The 20,012-nt window shown below is 36.3% G+C and overlaps 1 protein-coding gene across 5 annotated transcripts in view; it reads left to right on the top strand.

Moving 5' to 3' along the window:
* SEMA5A (semaphorin 5A) overlaps positions 1 to 20,012 on the top strand; it is a 318,036-nt gene that overhangs the window by 201,184 nt on the left and 96,840 nt on the right. The gene's annotated exons all lie outside the window — the stretch shown is intronic.

A 20,012-nucleotide genomic window follows, 5' to 3' on the forward strand; every position in this document is an offset into this window, starting at 1 on the left:
TGCATAAGTGTAGTTTAAAAATCCCAAGATGTACCAAATTACACAGTATCATTTATTTATGTATTAAGATAGTAAGAGAAAGGTGGCACTTTGCCTACTTCTGGGGTACAGATTATAATTTTAATTTCATTAGATTGTTAATTTTGCACCATCTTATCTCTTCTGAGCCCTGCCTTTGCTTATGTAGAAACTGTGGAGTAGTTTGTATTGAGTTTTCATCATAAACTTAATGTAGTAAAAGATTATTGAGAAATTGCCACTACTTCTGTAAACAACAGAAAGTAATAGGCAGCGGCCTTAACTTTGAAAATAAACAATTATTTTAAGTTGATTAAAACCTAAATTATCAAGTTTAAGGGTTTTGAATTTCCCCAGTGTCCAGCTTTACTCCCACATAAAATGTCCTCTACCCCAAGCTCCTAACATCATAGAGCGTGTGTATATTTGGGAGACATGAAAGACTCGGCTGACAGTTATTACATGTCTGAGAAATTTTGTCATTATATCTTTCCTGATTTAATTTATTTGCATTATTAAAAGAATTGGTAAATTTAATTTGGAATTAAGTTTTTACCACAATGCTGCATCTTCGAAAAAGAGACAGAGGAATAAAAGCTGACAAGCAGAAAAGGCCCTGGGGGTGCTGAAACAGCAATGAAACATGAAACTCCAGTGTGTGCCCAGGTGGCCAAGAAGGCCAAGGGCATCCTGCCCTGCATCAGCAACAGTGTGGTGAGCAGGACCAGGCTGTGATCTTCATCCTGTACTTGACCATTGGTGTGGCTGCACCTTGTGAAACCTGTGTTCAGGCGCTCCACTACAAGAAGGACATTGAGGTGCTGGAGGGTGTCCAGCAAAGGGCAGCAGAGCTGGTGAAGAGTCTGGAGCACAGGTGTTGTGAGGAGTGCCTGAGGGAGCTGGGCTTCTTTAGCCTGAAGAAAAGGAGGCTCAGGGACAACATTATCCTCTCTATAGCAGCCTGAAAAAAAGTTGTAGCCAGGTCAGAGTCAGTCTCTTCTCACAAGTAACAAGCAATAGGACCAGAGGAAACCACCTCCAGTTTTGCCAGAGGAGATTTATATTGGATATTAGGAAAAATTTCTTCAATGAAAAAGTATTCAGACATTAGAACAGGCTGCTCAGGGAAGTGGTGGACTCGCCATCCCTGGAGGTTCTTGAAAGACATGTAGATGTGGGGCTTAGGGATATGGTTTAGTGGTGGATTTGTCAGTGCTGGATTAATAATCAGACTTGATGATCTTGAAGGTGTTTTCCAAGCTAACAGTTCCATGATTCTATGACCTGGGGAGCAAGAGTCTAGTGGGCATCCCGTCCCTGGGAAAGTCAAAGAGAACACCTCCTTGGAGCACACCTCTCTGGGCACATGATGGAGAAAAAGGTGATTTGGAACATTCAGCACGGATTGCTCAAGGGTTAAGCTCATCTGAAAATCTGATTACCTTCTGTGGTAGAATGTCTGGGTTTGTACATGAGGAGAAAGTAGTGCCTCAACTTTAGGAAGACTTTTGACACTGTCTCCCACAATATTCATATATCCAAATCAGGATATGGGGTCCATATGGGTCGGCAGCTGGATCTATAAAACCTGCTAGGATGTCAGGCTCAGAGGGTAGTTTTAATGTGATACGTAGAAGTGATAAGGAGACAAGTACTCTACTATTCGGTGTTTTTTAATCAATGACCTGGAGGAGGACAGAAGTGCACTCTGTCATGTGTGCAGGTGGCACCCCACTAGCGTACCACTAGTTACACTGGAGGATGTGCCAACCAAAAGACTTAGGCATGCTGAAGGGATGCCATGACTGCAAAGACAGCCAATAGCATCTTGGGCTGTATTATCAGGAACACAGCCAGGAGATCAAGGGAGGAGGTTGCTCCCCAGTTTTGGCCTCCCTCAGTTCAAGAAGGACATGGATAAAATGGAACAAATTCAGTGGAGAGCTGCCTTCTGTTGGAGGCTGGAGCACCATGCCTTAGGAAGGGAAGTTGAGGGAGCTTGCCTTGTTCATCCTTGAGGAGAAAAGGCATTGTAGGGAGCCTATAGGGAGTTTACATCGAGAATGGTGACATGCTCTTCACACTGGTGCATGTGGGAAGACAAGAGACAACAGGCAGAGAATTTCAGACCGGATATAAAGAAAAACTGTCTCATTTCTAGGAAATTCAAGCAGTTGTGCAGTCTTCATTCTTGGAAGTTTTTGAGACCAAAGCAGAAGGCTGGACTTGAGACCTTCTGATCTCCTTTCCAACCTAAATTATCCTGTGCTTATACATATATGCCAGTATCATGTCAAATTGGTTGGGCTAAATTGCATTTTTATTCAAGGCTGTAATAATAGATGCCATTGTACTTTCTGCTGCCTCTAAAAAAGTGCATTCAACTCTGATGTAAGTTCTGCCAGTATTCAATTTGCACTTAGCAGTGTAAAGCAGGGTGGATCCAAACCATGCTGTGAGAGATGTACACCGCATAACTTTTGTAGTTATAATTCATTCCAATGTTCTTCAAAAATTGTCTTTTAAAATGTACAAAGCTTCAGTAGGCATACAGATTGGATTTAATAAAAATAAATGTTCTGCTGTCTTTGTTGTTCAAAGCAAAAATCCCATTTTTTGAAACAGATGGCCAATAGTTAAGAGAACTTTCTTTCTCTCACCTACCCATCCTATTAGAATACAAATATTACAGGGGAGACTGACCCTGTCAGTATAAAAGTATAATCTAATTTGATTAAACCTTAAATAGACATAGCATTACTGATGTAGTATTACTTTAGGAGATACTGGGAATAAGCAAAGGCATTAATCTGCTGAGTCAACAGCCTTCATTTCCTAAACCTTTGCCAAATCAACATTCTGCTAGGGGATTCTGGTGTGCTAGGGCTTAAAGGCTACTGCTTATATAAAAAATATGCTTTGGTACTTTGGAGAAACATCTTAATCTTTCACTGTACTGACTTCTAACACAGAATGAAGGGATATATCAATTCCTGCACATTTTGTGCTGATGGCTTTAGGCAAGAATAAATCCCTGGAACAATTTCCCATGATTTAAAAAGGAAGATCAAGGAAAGCATGCATGGATGAACTAAAGTATTCATGATGTTCTGAGCTAAAACAACATCTATAACAATACATGAAATGTAGAGCAAAGTATAGAAACACTAAATAGCCTTAAAACTATCTAAGTTTGAAAGGCCTCTTTCTTCATAAAAAAATCCAATTAATATATCATAGTTTGTTTCCCTCCCTTTTGTCCTTTCTCCCCTATATTCTTTCCTCCAGGCATTTCTTTCCTCCATTTTATTTCTTCCCTACACTATAAGTGTCTAGGTTGTCCCATGGTTAAAAATGTTGCTTTTAGGTTTTGTCAAAACAGGATGTTGCAGCAAGAGCAGGTAGCCCTTATTCAGAGGTATTTTCCAAAATGTATTTATTTACTCAACTGAATAAAAAATTATTAGATTTAATGTCTAGTTTGAGGGCATTATGAACATATAATAAACTTGGGAGTTCAGAAAAGGTAATACTTGCCCTGTCTGGTGAAAAACTTTAAAGGCCATACTTGAAAACTGCTTGGTGAAAAAACTCCCGTGTTTTTTTCTATTCTTCAATCCCACTGCGCAGAGAATGTCCCCTCTGTGTCCTGAGTAGAAGTGGTATATGCCCAGTGGTAGATCTCAGTTATTGGGATTTATAGTACAGCATTGGTGAAATTGGGGTATGACTGACCTAGAAAGAGAGTATGAAACTTGAAGCAAGATTTATTGTTGGCTACATTGCATGTATCTAAAGAGTGAATTGTTCACTGAAGTGAGCCACAATTTTTATGCCATAAATCCAGGTTTTAACTGAGGCTTAAAGGTCACTGGAAGGCATTACAACATGTTTCCAAGAAGTACGAAAAATTGCAGGTAGCAATGCCGAGAATAACGACAAAAATAATTCTGATGAAACACATACAGCAATTATAATGAATAAGTAGAGAGGTTTCATGAAGAAATTTCAAAATATATTTTTGGAAAATGTGGATAGAATTTTCATACGTTTGCTTTTAGAAGCATTGAAACAGGTAGTAAATATCCACAAATGTAACACTTTTTCTCCTAAAGCCCTGAAACTGTAGATTATAAAGAAACTAGTCCCAATCTAATAAAGAGATTTGGAAGTTTGCTTGAAACTCAGTCTGGGAATGCCATCATAACAGTTTATTCTGCTAGATGGGAGTAAACTGATGAAAAGTACTCCCTGATATGATTTCTCTGTGATTTTTTGTTACAGTTCTATCTTGCAAATTTTGATTTGTAATCAGTACACTTCATTTTTTTCTAGGAAACAACCCAAGGTCTTAGAAAGAAAAAGAGTTGTGTGTTCTTACTCAAAGGTCTCTGATGAAATATTGTCATTTTCCTGGCAGACTACAGCTTCTGATCAAAGTGTGCAGCTTTCACAGTTCAATACACATGGTGTCAGAATATATGTAGTATCTGTGCAGTTGCTATCCTGAAAGTTATAGGCAAAAATATTGCTTATATATGTTTCATATGTGGTGAAGAGAGCAACAAAACTTAAGTTGGCTGCATTTTTTCCAATTTGGTGCTATTCCTGACTGCATAATCTCTAAAGTGCATTGAGGTTCTTAGAAGTAATCTGTAGATAATTTCCGTTGAAAGGAGATACAGACTTTTCATCTCAGTTAAGAACCGTTTTCTTCATCTAGAAATTAAAATATGAATGCAATAACAATAAGTACCAAAGTAGTTGTAATTCGAGTCAGAAGTCAACTGTGAAAGTAATAGGTAGTCTATTTGTATGTATTTATCCTTTCTAGCTCAAAACCAGAAACAGTGGAATAAGAGTACAGAGGGATAAGGGGGCGTATACACTGTGGCACACAGTTGTCACTTTTTAAAAACCATTTCTCTTTTCTTGTTGCAGAAAACACAGTTGTTTTGTTTTTTATGCTTTGCTTGACAAAGGTATAGTGCACTTTTACGGAGTTGTAAAGCGCCCTGGCAGTGGCTTTAAAACTATTTCCCTGTAAGTTGTTGCCTTCTGGCCTTCTGCAATGCCATTTTAAGAAGCTTGAAGGAAGAATACTCATCAGTTACTTTGATTGGGAAGGGTGGTGCATGTTGGAAGACACCAGTGCTGACAGCAATGTGATGATCTTGAACATTTGTTTCAAAAAGTCAAACAGGGAACCATAAAATTAATAACCTTACTCTCTTCTGCTTTTGCAGTGACACCTATTTCTGATAAAGGAAAACCCTAGCTGAATTCATACTTTGTTTATATTGTTAATCTTTTCAGGAAAAAAAATGCTGCAAAATTCATAAAAATATGTAAAAGATTGCATAGTTTTGTCTTGAAGAGTCTAATGATCACTCTGGGGTTTATCCTAGCTTTTCTAAGAAGGCTTGCTATATATTTCTGCTAGCATATTTATGTTATTTTCCATGTAGAATATCTCTAAAGGCAAAGAAGGATAATGCAAACCTTTGGTTTTTTTCCTATGAAATTTGACAAAAGAAATGTTGATTTTTCCCTGTCTTATGTATTGTGTCATCCATACTGGGCTAAGTGGTTTTAAAATGGTACTAAATGAGAGTGGCAACATCTAAAATCAGGGCTACAGAGTTATAAATGATACTGTGTGGCTCCAGAGGATCAAACTGGGCATTTAAAATGTCCAGCAGTACTGATTTCCCTTGGCTTTATTACTGTGTATAGAGATAAATCATTCTGCCAGATCCAGTTGGTGAGCTTTCTTAATAAATAGATGGCTCTAACTAGAGCTGGTTAAATTATTCATTGACAGCAATTTATATGTGAGAATTGCAACCCTTTATTTGGTTCACAAATTACCCAGCACTTATTTGTAGTCATTTTTTGTTGTTATAATCAACCCATAAATAGGTCATGATTTTGATTAGTTTGTTGCTGCTATTTGCTCATAGAGTTTGTTCATATTTTAGTTATAAGGTTCATGGATTGTCTGCTGCAAGTAGATGGTGTTCTGTTTTCTCAAGGGAAAAATTTAAGTAGAAGAAGCCTTTTTTTTTCTGTTCACAAATTATCATTATGTCTTTATAATTGCCCAGCTCTGTCAGATAAAGACTATAAATAAATGTCCGAAGAACATACGGTGTGTGCACTTCTGTGCTGCCACTGGAAATCAGAATTGCTGCAAGAAGAAGCTACTGGCTGAAGAACAGCTGGCTCTGCTTGCATGGGAATGAGATTAATGCGTGGGCCAGGGAGGGAAACAGATTGTAAAGAGCTGGAGACAAAGTCTCAACCTTCCATTAAAAAAGAACAGCTCCTCTTTGGCATAGTGATGCTGAGCTTTCAAATCTTGTTTGACTACTTTATAAACTTAGAATGGCCAAGTAGCCTTTCCTTATTCCTTTTTTTTTTTTCTTGAAAATATAATTTCTTCCTCCTGAAGAAAAACTAGACTTGACAACCCCTGTGCTCATTTATTATTAGGTAATTCTAATGTAGAAAATATGAAGCTGTGAGCAAGAGAGGTATCTTACATGGTGCTCAGTGTTGTCCTGCTGTCTTCAAAGCTAAGATCTATTATAATCTACACACCTTCAAAATTCTCATTTTGCCCGAAAGGGTGCACTGCCAGTCAACAGGCTTGGTCTTAATTTTGGAAACAGTGTTGGAATTAGCCTTATTTTGGGGCAAAATTTGATCTTGGTACCAACTGTGTATCCCTTCTGTGAGTACACAGTACTCAGGACTCTTCCTGACAGATGTGGGGAAGATGCTTTCTTCTTGAAGGGATTTGGCTTAGTCATATGTTGCTGAATCTTCTTTAGAATATTCTGCAGGCCCTTTTACTTAAAAAAAAACCCCTTTCTTTTAAGGTGGACATGCATAGGAGTGACTCAATAAAGCCATGCCAACCAAAGAAAAAAGTGAAATAGTTAGATCATGGAGAGAAAGAAAAGTTTGAACCTTACATGAAACTCAACTTTGACCCTAAAAATCCCAAAGTTGGATCACAAGTATTTGTCCACGATACATACAAGATTTAGTGTGAGCTGTCAGGAAAACAGTCATTAAATGAGATATTCTACTGAACTCCTGGTTTTGCTGATGTTTACAAGCTGCTTCATTCTGCATGATTTTTCCTGGTAAACCTCAATAAATCCAGAGATCTACAGCTAAGCATTTACAAGCAGTGGCACTAATAATCATAGGGATTTTTCCCCTTGCTCTGGTCATAGGACATGGCAAATATTAACAGGCTAAAGAATTTCTCAATAAAGATATGCCCTACTTTGTAATGTGTCTTGTAAGTCTTCAAAATGTGAAGATGCTTGATTATATTATTTTGTTGTATTTGTTTGAAGAATCCTTTAACCTGCAGGTTATATCAGAAAAAATGGATTATGTTTCATGCACTTTACTTAAATCAAGTCACCATGTGAGAGTCGTAATATTTGGAGCAAAGAGTTACTTGTTTACAGATTCATCCTTCTAATTTTTAGCGTTTTGGTTTTTTTTATTATTATCCCATAAACCTTGGAAATTTGGTTCTATGGTTCTACACACCTTTAGGAGAAATAGCAATGACTGCAACTGGAATAGCGGTTACATCTCTTGCCTAAGAAATGCACAAAGATTTTCAACTAACAAGCTCTGTGACCCTTTCTGGTTATTGCCAGATATCCTGGCTCCTAGACCAGGAGAATATAGTGTAATATACTATATTTTTCTATAAAGAATATAGTGTAATATGATTGTATGTGTTGTATACCGTCACTATGTACTGTGGCTATGGCTACTTTAATGTGGCAATGGCTACTTTATTGTAGTAGGGAGAGTAATGAGATGAAGAGCTTCTGAGAGATGAGAGGTACTGAGCTTCTTTTCTCTAATTCCAGCTTTGTTTCTGTTTCTTGTCCATTTAATTTCTTATTTAGTACTATTAGAAAACAAAATCAGCATCATTCTTTCCTCCTCTATTTCTCAGCAAAAGCTGTGTTTTATGCTGAAATTGCTGCTGAGATTCTAAATGGATGTATGTACTGGATCTGACTCATCTAGAGGCTGAGGCACCAGGAGTATGTGCTGTGCAAACTACAAATGAGTTGGGGTAGAGGACAGTTCCTGAAACTTTCTCTTCAGTCAAGTTGGTGATGCTTCTGCATCCACACAGTAGTCAGTTGTCTTTCCGACACTTTCAATAAAAATAACCATATATGACTTGGTTAAGAAATAAGGCAAGGTATGTTGTGGGTTATTATCTAACAAATAGTTTTCTCCACTTGTGCATCTAAATTCTTCTTTGATCTGGGCACTGAAAAATTTATTCAGTAGGAAAGCCCTATCATATTCATAGCCTGTGTTGGGTCCTACAAGGTATTTATTGTTTTGGTGGTACAAATAAGGCAATAAAAATAATAGGAGTGGTAAGCACTCCCTGTCCAGTCAGATCCAATCAGAGTTTATATATATCTCAACTTTGGAAGACTGGCAAGGATCCAGTGCTTCCATTGAATAGTAATTTTTTCCTTTGAGGACAGTGTGGCATTTTTCACTGCTGCTCTGTGTCAGATATCAAGTCTTAAATCCCACAAACCACTTCATCTTGATATCTACATTTATTACCTACTCTACTACTTTAGTTAGAAGTTATACAACTCTTGAGAGGTGCTCATCTCCATTATCTCAGAAGCCCAGTCAAAGACATTGATTTAACATTTTAGAAGATCTCTTCAAAATTTGAATTCTCTTCATGAGAAGTTTATGGGAAGTTAATATAGACTTCTTTGTTTTGGTGTCAATTTCAGCAACCAGTAACAACCTTATAGTTTTATTTCTTTGTCTTTTTAGAACCCATGATATTGAAATTGCACCTCTCTTGACAAATGTAATGTTTCCCATTTAGAACCATAAGAACTCATGTGTCTTCCTTGCCTCAGGGCTTCACGTTTTGTGTATGTGTCATTTTTAGTGCAGTAAAAGCTAGATTTTGCTAAAACAAAAAAAAGGGATGGTAATTATACTGTAATTTCAGTATATCGCCAAATGGGCATTCTCTGGGATAGGTGTTACTCACATCTAGCTCATGATATTGGAGCTGTTTAGTTGTCATCTAACTGTATGTAGGGAGTAAAATTTTGGAAATAAAAGGGTGTTGTCAGTCACAGTCGTCTCAGCTAGTTGTATCTGAACTGCTGCCTAGCTTGTCCTAGTTCATCTGGAAGTACAAACCAGGTAACTCACTGTCTACTAAGTACAACCTTAAGTACAGCCCTAAGCAGCCCTTTTATAATGATTTCTTTTGATAGTGTTCTTTTGAAAGGATTCATGTCCAACAGACCAAAATATTTGAGACTTCTGAAGACATCTGATGGGAATCTTGGTATTGATAGTCTCATAACACATGCTCACAGGTCAGTGTGCATATTGGCAGCATCTGTTTGATTCAGATGTAGTAATAAATGTACAAGCAACACTGAAAATTATGTACATTTTGTTTTGCCTGCAGGTTTGGTGACCCAAAATGGTCTTGGTATCATATGTAATGTTGAATCTGACATTGTTGAAATCCATTCCTTTTCTAAGCTGGAAGAATGTGTTTTTTTATATGCCAAGTTATTTTAGTGTGATGCAGGACAAAAAAAATGTTTTACTGGCCTTCTTTGAGGATGCTTACATAATTTTTCATGATTCTTGTATTTATTTTTATTACTGAGTTCTTTTTTAGACAGAACTTGAGTAATCTAAATAAGAATTCAAAATGAGAATATTGTTTGGTAAAATCAAGAAATGTTTGCTCAATGTTGTTACAAATCATGCCTTGATCTACACAGCCTACTTGACATTTTCTGACATCTCCCCAAGGAAAAAAAAGAAAAAGAGCGTGAGGTACTAGAGCCAAGCTTGAAATTCTTGTCCATCATCTCTTTGCCAAGTCCTGAGAAACAGCTTTCTTTTCCCCAACTCATTAAAGCCTCATCTGAAGATTTTAGGCTGTAGTTTTAACTATATCCTCTCTGCTTAAATTGCATTTCTTAAACCAGTGGCAGTAATTAAAAAGTATTGTTATTCACATATTAATATAACTTCCTGAAGGGATTAGAAATGGTGATACCCTGTATAGGGACATGATCAAGTAGCTATGCGTTGAGGAAACTGGATACATTACTCAGGGATGTACTATTCTCTGCGATAAACACATCAGCACAAGAGAGGAGGGTCAGTTGCTGCTGACATCATCTGGATGGCAGCAACATTTGTGGGAGGTATGTAGAGATGAGGTTTAATTCCTCATAATGTTCAGAGTTCAAAGCCATTCCTTGCACCTCCTTGTTGAAAGGTTGATGCAGGAGAGAAGGGGCTCCTGTGGATTGGGAGGAGTCCTCCCAAATCCACGCACTGGCACTGTTTTAATGTGCATGCAGAACACTGTGGCCGTGCAGCTATCAAAGTAGGTAGAGAGTTCAGCTAGAGAGATTATGCCTTGTTCCCTGCTCCGAGTACTATTAAAATATTTTTCCAATGTCTTTTTTAATTAAGCAGTAACTTCCCAAAAACTCCCTAAGGACATGGAAGACACCTATTCCTTACAGGGCATAAAAAAAAAAAATTCATTATTTTTCTTAGCTGCAACTGAGACTTTTCTGTCTTTGGTTCAACTGTCTCCTAAATACCAAGGGAGAATAAAGTAACTGCCTGTCACTGGTTTTGAATTTGTCATGGAATCAAATCAGTGGCCAAGCAAACATCATAACAAAAGAAGTTTCAGTAGGGAAATGTACCTGTTAAAATATTTGTGATTAGATATTTTTATAGTTAAATGAAATAGGAAGTGAAGTTTCAAGTTTTAATTTTTTTTCAATTTAGGTGGTGTAATTGTTCAGAATACTGTTCTTTCATAGATTCACACATGAAATCTAGAGAAAAAAAAGTTGGCAATTGAATCCAGATTTCACAAGTCCTCAAATTGTTTAATAAAAAAAGTTTCTTTATTGTATATTATTCTTTATTTATTCTTTACTAAAGCTTTTATAATTTGAAAATAATTAGATGAGATTGCAAATAAAAGATAGATAAAAGGTACCCCTTCATAAAGTCTTAAAAATAGATAATGATTTACCTCAGTAAGTAAAAGGAATGTATCACAGAATGAAATATTATTAAATGTTTTCTTATAGTCTAGTAAGAAACTCTAGCTACCATAGCATTTACTTACAGATATTCTACAGACACCTGAACTTCTAAGCAGAGTGCATGAACTGTTATGGGTACATCAATCTTCAACATAGACAAAATGTTATGAATTTCTATCTCAGCTCTAAGGCACATCTTTGGCAAGCTGAAAAATCTCTATAAGATTGGAAATATAAGTAGTAGATAAAGATGGGTGAGTGAGCATGATTCATTAATAATATATATATATTGAGATTGTTGAAATTATTATTTTTTTTTTTTGGTCAGGCAAGAAAAAACATCTGGTGTGAATCTAAGAAGGGTAAAACTTTGCCGCTAGAATATATGAGAATCTGTTTTATAATCTGAGATAGTTTAATTTTCTTTGTGAAGGAAACAGACATAATTGATGTGGTAGCTGAGACATGTAATTCAGCATGTACTTATTATTTAGTATAGGTTCTTGCCTGGTCTTTTCCAGAAGATTGAGGATTCAGGAGCTCCATTTTGAGGACTTAGAAGCTTCAACTTTGTAGAAACAGTCTTCCAAAACAAGGCATACTGCTTGGTTTAGATGCCAGTTGCTTTGCATCTTAATCTCAAATAGATCTGAATTTCTATGAAGAGCTTGAATTCTCTATTTGAAAGATTTTTGAATGAGTCTGACTGGAACTGGAGTTTAATTCCAACTTGAGGCATGAAATGGCTGCCAAGTAATAGTGCACAAACTGCCCTATTTCCTAAACTTTTTGATTCATTAGAAATCCTACTAGTGGAAAGGTTATTTGTACCAATTTATAATGTTTTACTTAGTGGAGCAGTGGATATTGTCTCTGCTAAAAGCAGGTGTTTAACTCTTTGCATGGTAGCTACTGGAAGAAAGCTTTCCTAATTCAACTGCAAACTGACTATGTCCTTGATGCTTCTGAGACACTATAACACATAGGAACTAAATCTACAGGAGACAGAAGTATTCTAAAAATTGTTGAATATTTACAAACTTTTCTTCTGGAGAACAGTTTCCTAAAGAGAGGATTAAGATGGTTATTCTCTGGATTTACATTGATAGATACATCCCAGAATTGTTCTATTTTAAAATGGAAACAGGTTTTTTTTTTTTAAGTTTCATTTAATTATTTTTTAGATATTTTTTAGTTCTGCAATCATTATTGGACTGCATATGTTACTAATTCGTATGTTCTTTCTGTCCTCCCAGACACTTGGCTTTGAAGAAAGATCTGTATTTTTTAATAACTAGTACCTACATCAACACTTTTTTATTGAAAAGGTTCTTAAGTTAACAGTTCAAATTTCTGTGTAGAAAGAATAGCCCACAAATATTCCCGTCATAAAATAAATATATATTAAATTTTGACATACATCCATGAGAAAGTCCTCTAGTTGGAGAGGTAAAACTGAATTTCTCTTGGAATATCCACTGGGGCATTAAGAAACTTGCTAATAATTTTAGAAGATATGCAAATAGTTTTTGGTTAAAATTGCTCCTTTCAGATTCTTACTAGTGGATAAATGGCTTAAATTCTCTCCCCTGCACGGAAGTCTGGGGATGTGTAGTAGACCATCAGACCTCTTTTGTTGACAAGCATTATCAAAAATGTATCTCATTTCAATGTTGATTTAAAATAATTTCCAATGCTGTAAGGAAGAACATCAATATTTACTTGAAATATAATAGGAAAGAGGGAATACGAAGGAGTCAGAGCCAAAGATAAAGAACATAAATCTAAAATATTATGTGTGCTTGCTTTTTATAGACTGTTGTTCAAAACTGCTGTTGTTGCATCCAAGAATTGAAAACTAAACCTGCAGCAGATTGCAGAAACACTCGGGGTCTTACCCAGATAAAGATAATTTAATACAGAGTTTTTCTGTGTTTTTCTTCTACTGTTTCCAAAGCTCCCCTCTTAGAGGAGTCAAACCTTTCCCATTTCCTAAGTTAAGCAGCTATTTGGTGTTTGAAACCATTAATACACTAAGCACTGTGTGGTATAGCTGTTTGCATATAATTTAAAATTAGCTTTTAATAAATGTATTAAATTATGCATGTACCTTTTTAACACTTCTTTTTTCCTCCTTTCTAATTGCCAAGACACTGGACAACTGAATGTCCCATTTTAAGATTGCTATGTATTGCATATAGTTTGACACAAAGCAGGAAATTTTATTTCATTAGGAGTTGCTTTTTCTTAAATTTAAAGTCTTAGCTTCCCTGATAATTTTTGTTAACTTCTCTGCCTAATAATATACCAGCAGAGCAGCAACGACCATGGACTTTCTGAAAGCTTTTAAGCTGTAAAATTCAATGCTGTTATATGGCCAAAGATCCTTAGATTTTTTTTGTTGTCTAGCAATAGCAGTACTACGTAAACAACCTCTGAAATGCAAGACCTTTTGATATTAAGCATGGGGAAAGAATGATTTGTTTTAAATACTGGAATGATTAAAAAATGACACACCCTGATTTTCTTCCTGTAACACACCTAGAACAGAGATGTTTTTATGCCTGTATTTTACTTCACATGGGGACAAAAACTCCAACACCAAAAATATTCATTATTTTGTACTAAGGTCTCACATGAACAAAGTGATACTTGTAGAAAAATCACATCTATATATTTTATTGCACCATGAAAATACATTAAAAGTAGGGGAAAAAAAAGGAATAAATTAACTACCACACTAATCAGATGGTTCAAACAGGCTTCAGATGGAGAGGCAACTGTAAAACAGCTCTGAAAAGAAAGAGAAATTAGAAAAAAAAATTAAATCTCTGTCTTGATGGAGGATCACAATTACATATTCATTTTGAGGTTCACTCTTTTCCCTAAAGAATTCATGAATATACATATAAAAATGTTTTAAAAATTAAATTAAAGTTGTAAATTAAGGTGGGAATTTTAAAATCAAACTATATTATTTTTGTTTTCTGAATAATTGTAGAAGTACTATGCTTAAACATAGTGTATATTTAATTTTAAAAGAAGAGTTGAAGCTTTGTCACTTACCTTTTAGACGGGAGCATGATTAAACAATGAAACAATGTATTCTTGTGTTTCAAGTATAAGTATGTATCCCAGAAAACTGCAAGTAAAAAAAAAAAAAAAAAAAAAAAAGGAAGCTACAGGGCATGGTTATATTATCTTTTCTTCTAAACACACCTTGCTTTAAACTTAATTGTACCCCACCCCCATGTGCAAAAACAGGTAATAGCCAAAGCTTTTATTATCCGTATTCTACTGATGATTTAACTAATTTTAGAGTTATTTTTAGAAAGGGCGGAGAAGATTAGGATTTAAACCCCATCACATTCTGTGTACCATATGTGTCTTTTTTGACGTTACTCAGATTGCTAAATCATAAGTCTGGGTTTCCCCTTTTTAGGCTGAACCAGCTGCTGCATTTGCTGTTCCTGCATCTTTTTTTCTGTGTCAAGCACAGTAAAGCCCTTATGCAACCTAATACTTTCTGTTCATTGGAATGATTTTCTGCTGTTAGCCAAATGCGCATTCTGCTTCACGGTAGGGCTATTTCCAGTTCCTGTAGCGGAGGAAAGCAAATATTGATGATACATTTTTTTCATGGTGGCTGAATGGTTATCAATCACCTTGCACATTCTTTGATTTTTTACTATTTCACATTCGGTTAATCAGTTTTATATTTGGTATTTCAGTTTATTATTCTGAAAGACCTCTGCCTTGAAGATGACCCTAATGCCCTGTTTTTTTTGTTGTTTCTATGATGTTTGATACAAATGTTATATGAATATGATAACCACTGTTTATATGTACATATGGATATTATTTACAAGATATTTACATTACCAGATTTTTTCCTTTAATTTCAATTGTCTCAATACTTAGTGCTTTTATTTTCCAATGTGAAAAATAATTTGTATTCAACTAATAATATGCAAAACCAGTGTGTAATGGATAAAATTGAAGTACTTACTGTATATAATTTTCCAAAGTCTATTTCATATTCGACTTCTTGAAAATACACATAATTCGTATTTGTTTCGGCTACACTTTAAAATGTATTCTCTCAAGTCTCCATCTATTAAACTCCCTGGTCATTGTGCTGCCAGATTATTAAGTTTATCAATGAGTCTGACATGTTTTCACATGTTAGGACATACAGAGTCGTGTATTTCTTGCACAGATGGTATTTTATTCAAGTTTAGTTACAAGCATCCCCTGAAGTTCCAAATGTTGCTTTAGCATCTGTGTGTTGTGTTGACTGCCCCTTTCCATCACACTGACCCCATCCTTTCCATCTGATTAAGGCATATTATTATTCTGAAGAATGTTTTGTGGGAATTTTGAAAACCAGACCCATAGTTACATTGACAGTTAATAATTTAAAGCAGATTTTGCTGTTTCTTTAGATTTTTCTTGGTATAAGTAAGGAGTTTTTTAGATTTGTAAAGGCACCTTGTTGTGCTCAGAAACTGCAGGAATGTTTGTTTAGTCCTAAATATAGGCATACAGCTGTCCTGAAGAGCTATTTGAGACTATTATTAGTTTATTCTGCTTACAACTCATATAGTTTAGAAGACAGCAGTGATTTTTAGCTACATTAATGAAAGACAATACTGTAGGCTTCTCTTCTGAAAACCATTGGTTTGGAGTCTGTCTCCTAGTACTGGTTCACTTGCTTTCTGGAGACCAACACACTCTCCAAGGTACTATGGCAAGAGTTAAGATTGAAAGTGCTTCCCTCTCAAAAAGGAACGGGTGGAGGTTTTTTCTCATCTTTTGAAGCAGTGAAATGCACTTACTTCTATACTGCTTCATGATTATTTGTTGGCTTGAAGAAAGCAGCGATATTTTGTAAACATAACAGCTCATGTAAATATTTATTCTTCTCTATAGCAAGAATTTGCTGAAGCTTCCTTGAGTGGTTTTATTTCTGTTGGGAAACTCAGGGAATTACAAGTTTATTAGTTTGTTGCATCTGCTGTTTGTTTTGTATGTTCATTTTCTGTTTTCTTTGCAGGTACTACCAAAGATGTTTCAATTATTCCAGCTGCACTCTTGCAGTGTTTTCCATTGCTGGCTATGATTTGCACCTCTTAAACTTAGGCTTTATTTTTCACTTTTAGAAATCATCCTTTCATTTTGTCCAATTATAATTCTGTTCTTTACAGACTTTGCTGCCTCTAAGCATGTTCTCTAAAGCACCGTCTCAGGTTCTCCATGAAGTTCTTCATCATCTCCTACACATTACATAGTAATATTTCAAAAAGAATTTTTCTCTTCATTCACAGTGTTTAGATTTCTAAAGTTCAGTTGCTGGTTTTGCAAGTCTCTTTAAAACTACTGCAGTACAAGCTAACAAAGCACATTATTTACTCATTCTGGCTAGTGTCATTATCTTTTACTACTCCTCTATATAGTTAGCCATCCTTAAAAAAAGGCTGTCAGGTGTCTGGATCTATCCCAGTATGTCTTGCTTACAGTCAGGATGCAAAGATGCCATTCATTTGAATTCTTAAATGGCTGTTAGGCTCAGGCTTGACATTTGTGATGAAGCTGCAGCTTTCCCTGTGTCTGTGGCAATAAGATTACATCCATTAAGATGCTCTGTGGTTACTAGCCTTCTCAGCTGTTTCTTGGCAGAAGTGGACACTTAGTTTGATTATATAACTAAATATTCACTTGAAAGATTATGACAGGCCTGAAAAAATCCATGTCCCAGAGCCATGTTCCAGACTTATTTTTTCCCTACTTTTTTTTACACCCTATTTTGCTTTGCAACTGTGGTGTGAGAAAGACAGACAACACTTTTGAAGATAGGACTTCTACAAGTTCTTTGGGAAATCTGCACTATTTGTTGGAGGCCGTGCATAATGTTGCAAACATTGTAGTAGATTTGGAAACACTGGAGCAGAGCACCTGGCTTCTGAAAGCAGTGGAATCACTGGCTATGATTTTCCACTGTAAGGTGGTCTGATATAGCCATGTTGCATGCTGGTATATTTTAGGGACGTTGATATCTACACACCCTAGCTATGTACTATAGACTGGTGAACAAAACACAAATTCAATCCGTGCCTGTCTCAAAGTTGACAAGTGAAACCAGATCCTCACCCTAGTTTGGCCTCCCAAGTGGTCCTTGCAAAATCAAAGCCATACACAGTAGGAATTTAAGGCAGAGAAGATAGGTTGCAGAAGTCAGAAGTGGGGGAGTTTATTGAAGCAGATCTCAGGTAATATTCTGTTCCTTTTTGTTGAGTTTGCATATGACCCACGTTGCTCCTGAGAAGAGCAGTGTTTCTTCCTGGCAATCTGTGGGATCTCAGGCACTGTTTCTTCAATTGAAGCTCAGTCAGTTGTGACTTTCATCATTTCTGAGTGCTGATCCTCTTATGCAACAAACGAAAAAGGAATGGTTTGGGAGATGCTGAAAGAGAGTAAAAGGAAATATGAGGAATGAAGAATGTATGCCAAGATAAGAAGGAAGAACAAGAACAATGAAAGATGTCTTGGGGAAGGCATTAGTGCTGCAGTTCTCAAAGTGAGAATATTTTATTTCTTTCTGGGGTGGTATGCTGCTGTAACCATGATCTCCAGGTCATACACTTGAATAAAAAGAACTGTAAGTTTGCCATCTATAGTAAACGAGCCAGAAGAAACACAAAGTATTTGTGTTTGATCATATTCTCCTGTCCAAAGCTGTATTTCTAAATTGAATGTGTATGTAGACATAGGGGAGGCAGGCCTGCAGTCGTGTATTTTTTCTTCTCTTGGGGAAGGTGACAGAAATGATTGAGTTTGTAGATGCCAGACCCAGCACAGTGGTAGGAAGAAATATTAGTCTGTAGAAGAAGCACATGCTGAATGCGTGCATACCTGATTTTTGTCTCATGCAGGAAAACTGTGACAAGCCAAATACAATATGTCATGAATCACACTGAATCTGTTGTCTGCCACTTAAGCATTGATATAGAGTTGCACTGACTGATCTGTAAAGCAATACCAATTAATTTACATCTGTAAAATGATCTCACTGCTCCTTCTTCTTACTACATTTTTCAAACTTCTCTGCTCAAAAGAAAATCATTCCTCTTTCACTCAGTAATTAACACAGTGTTGTGGTTTAACCCCAGCCTCCATGTACCACACAGCCCCTTCCCTCACTTCCCCTCAGCACAAACCCAAAACACAGCCCCATACTAGCCAATGTGAGGACAATTAATTCAGCCTCAGCCAAAACAGGGACATACAGGCACTGAAATTTTGGGACAAGTCTCAGACCATATTTTTATCATTAAACTTGCTGTAATTATAGTCAAGATTTTGCCTCCAGTAATCATCAGTGGAAACACTGCTTGTTATGTTGTTGAGCTGAGCTGCTTATTGCTCAATTGTGGAGCAAAACTGACTGTTGGCAGCAATTTAATTCAGTTTTGAATATGTCTGTTTTAGGTTGTTTGGGAAAAAAAGTGATCATCAAATTAGATATTTTAACATCAAAAAGGTTAATAAAAATTGAAATTGTCATTTACTGGAAAATTTCTTTTCCTAAAAAATGGTCAAGCATATTTATAGCAAAAAAGGAGAAAAATTTAAACAGATGCATAAAGTGATTATATTAAAACCTGAGAGGCTAGGCAGAAGATTTTAACATGCATACATGATTTGGTATGATCAAAATTTTTCTATGGACTAAGAGGAATCTTTTTTATACACTGAGTTAATAATTTATGGTTTATCTAATTCATTTTGACTGTTTAATAGAGTTAAATAATATTATGTAATGTTTGTTATATCTTACGCATAAACTTCCTATTAACTTCCCCTGCTATTCCCCCTTCTATCTCCCTATTAACTTCCCTGGGTACGCTCTCCTTTCCACTACGACTCCGGGTCTTAGGATTGAATACTTTGTCTTTCTCAGGAAAATGTGTAGCTTTTAACAATAACTGGTATCTTTTAACAATAACTGGCATCTCATCTCTTCTCTCTAGTTTTAGAGTCTATGCTTTTTTGTGTCTTCCTGCAGTTGCTTACTTGCTGTTCCTTACCACTTCCCAAGCAAAGTTCGGGAATGTCGTGTTACCCTCCCTCAGCCCAGTTATCCTGGAGGGTACAGTGACTGTGTAGGGGTGCCAGCCTCTGGTCTTAGGTCCTGCCAGAGTGGAGCTGGTGTGTGGGGACACAGATGTGTAGCCACCAGGTGTTCCCTGCCATGGATAAAACCAGTACTTGCCCAGCCAGGGTCAGATACATCCTGAAAGCCTGCACTGCTGACTCTGAGCCAAACCTCTGGCCCTGTGCTAGGGATGCCAAACCCCCTGTTTTCTGGACTGCAGAACAGGCCTTCCCAAACATTCCCCTTGCTGTTATTACCAACTCAAAAGGGAAGTCTTTCAAGAGTTCAGGGCTTATCTCTGTGTGTGTTTCCAGTATTGGATCTTTAATACTTCCTATTGCTGGCACATAAAAGATTGCATAATGCTGCAGCTCCCTAAAATATTTATCAGTGTGAGAATGTGATCCTTTGTGTTCAGAACAAATGTACTTTGATATTTTTAAATTATTTTAAAACTTTTCAAGAGTGAGTCATAAATGTTATCAAATACTCTGGTTTTCAATGCGTTACTGTCTTTCATGAGAAATCACATTAAGAATAGAAGTGAAGAGTGAATGCTAAAAGCTATGTATGATTTTTCAGAGGTCAAAATCAGGGTAAGTAAGAAGAAGAGGTTCAGCCTCATTTCATTCGTATTCACCTAGACTCGAGACCGGCACATACTCATATACATGTGCTTTATTAAATGAATGTGATAC

The sequence above is a fragment of the Motacilla alba genome, chromosome 2, assembly GCF_015832195.1.
Source record: "Motacilla alba alba isolate MOTALB_02 chromosome 2, Motacilla_alba_V1.0_pri, whole genome shotgun sequence".
Lineage (NCBI taxonomy): Eukaryota > Metazoa > Chordata > Aves > Passeriformes > Motacillidae > Motacilla > Motacilla alba.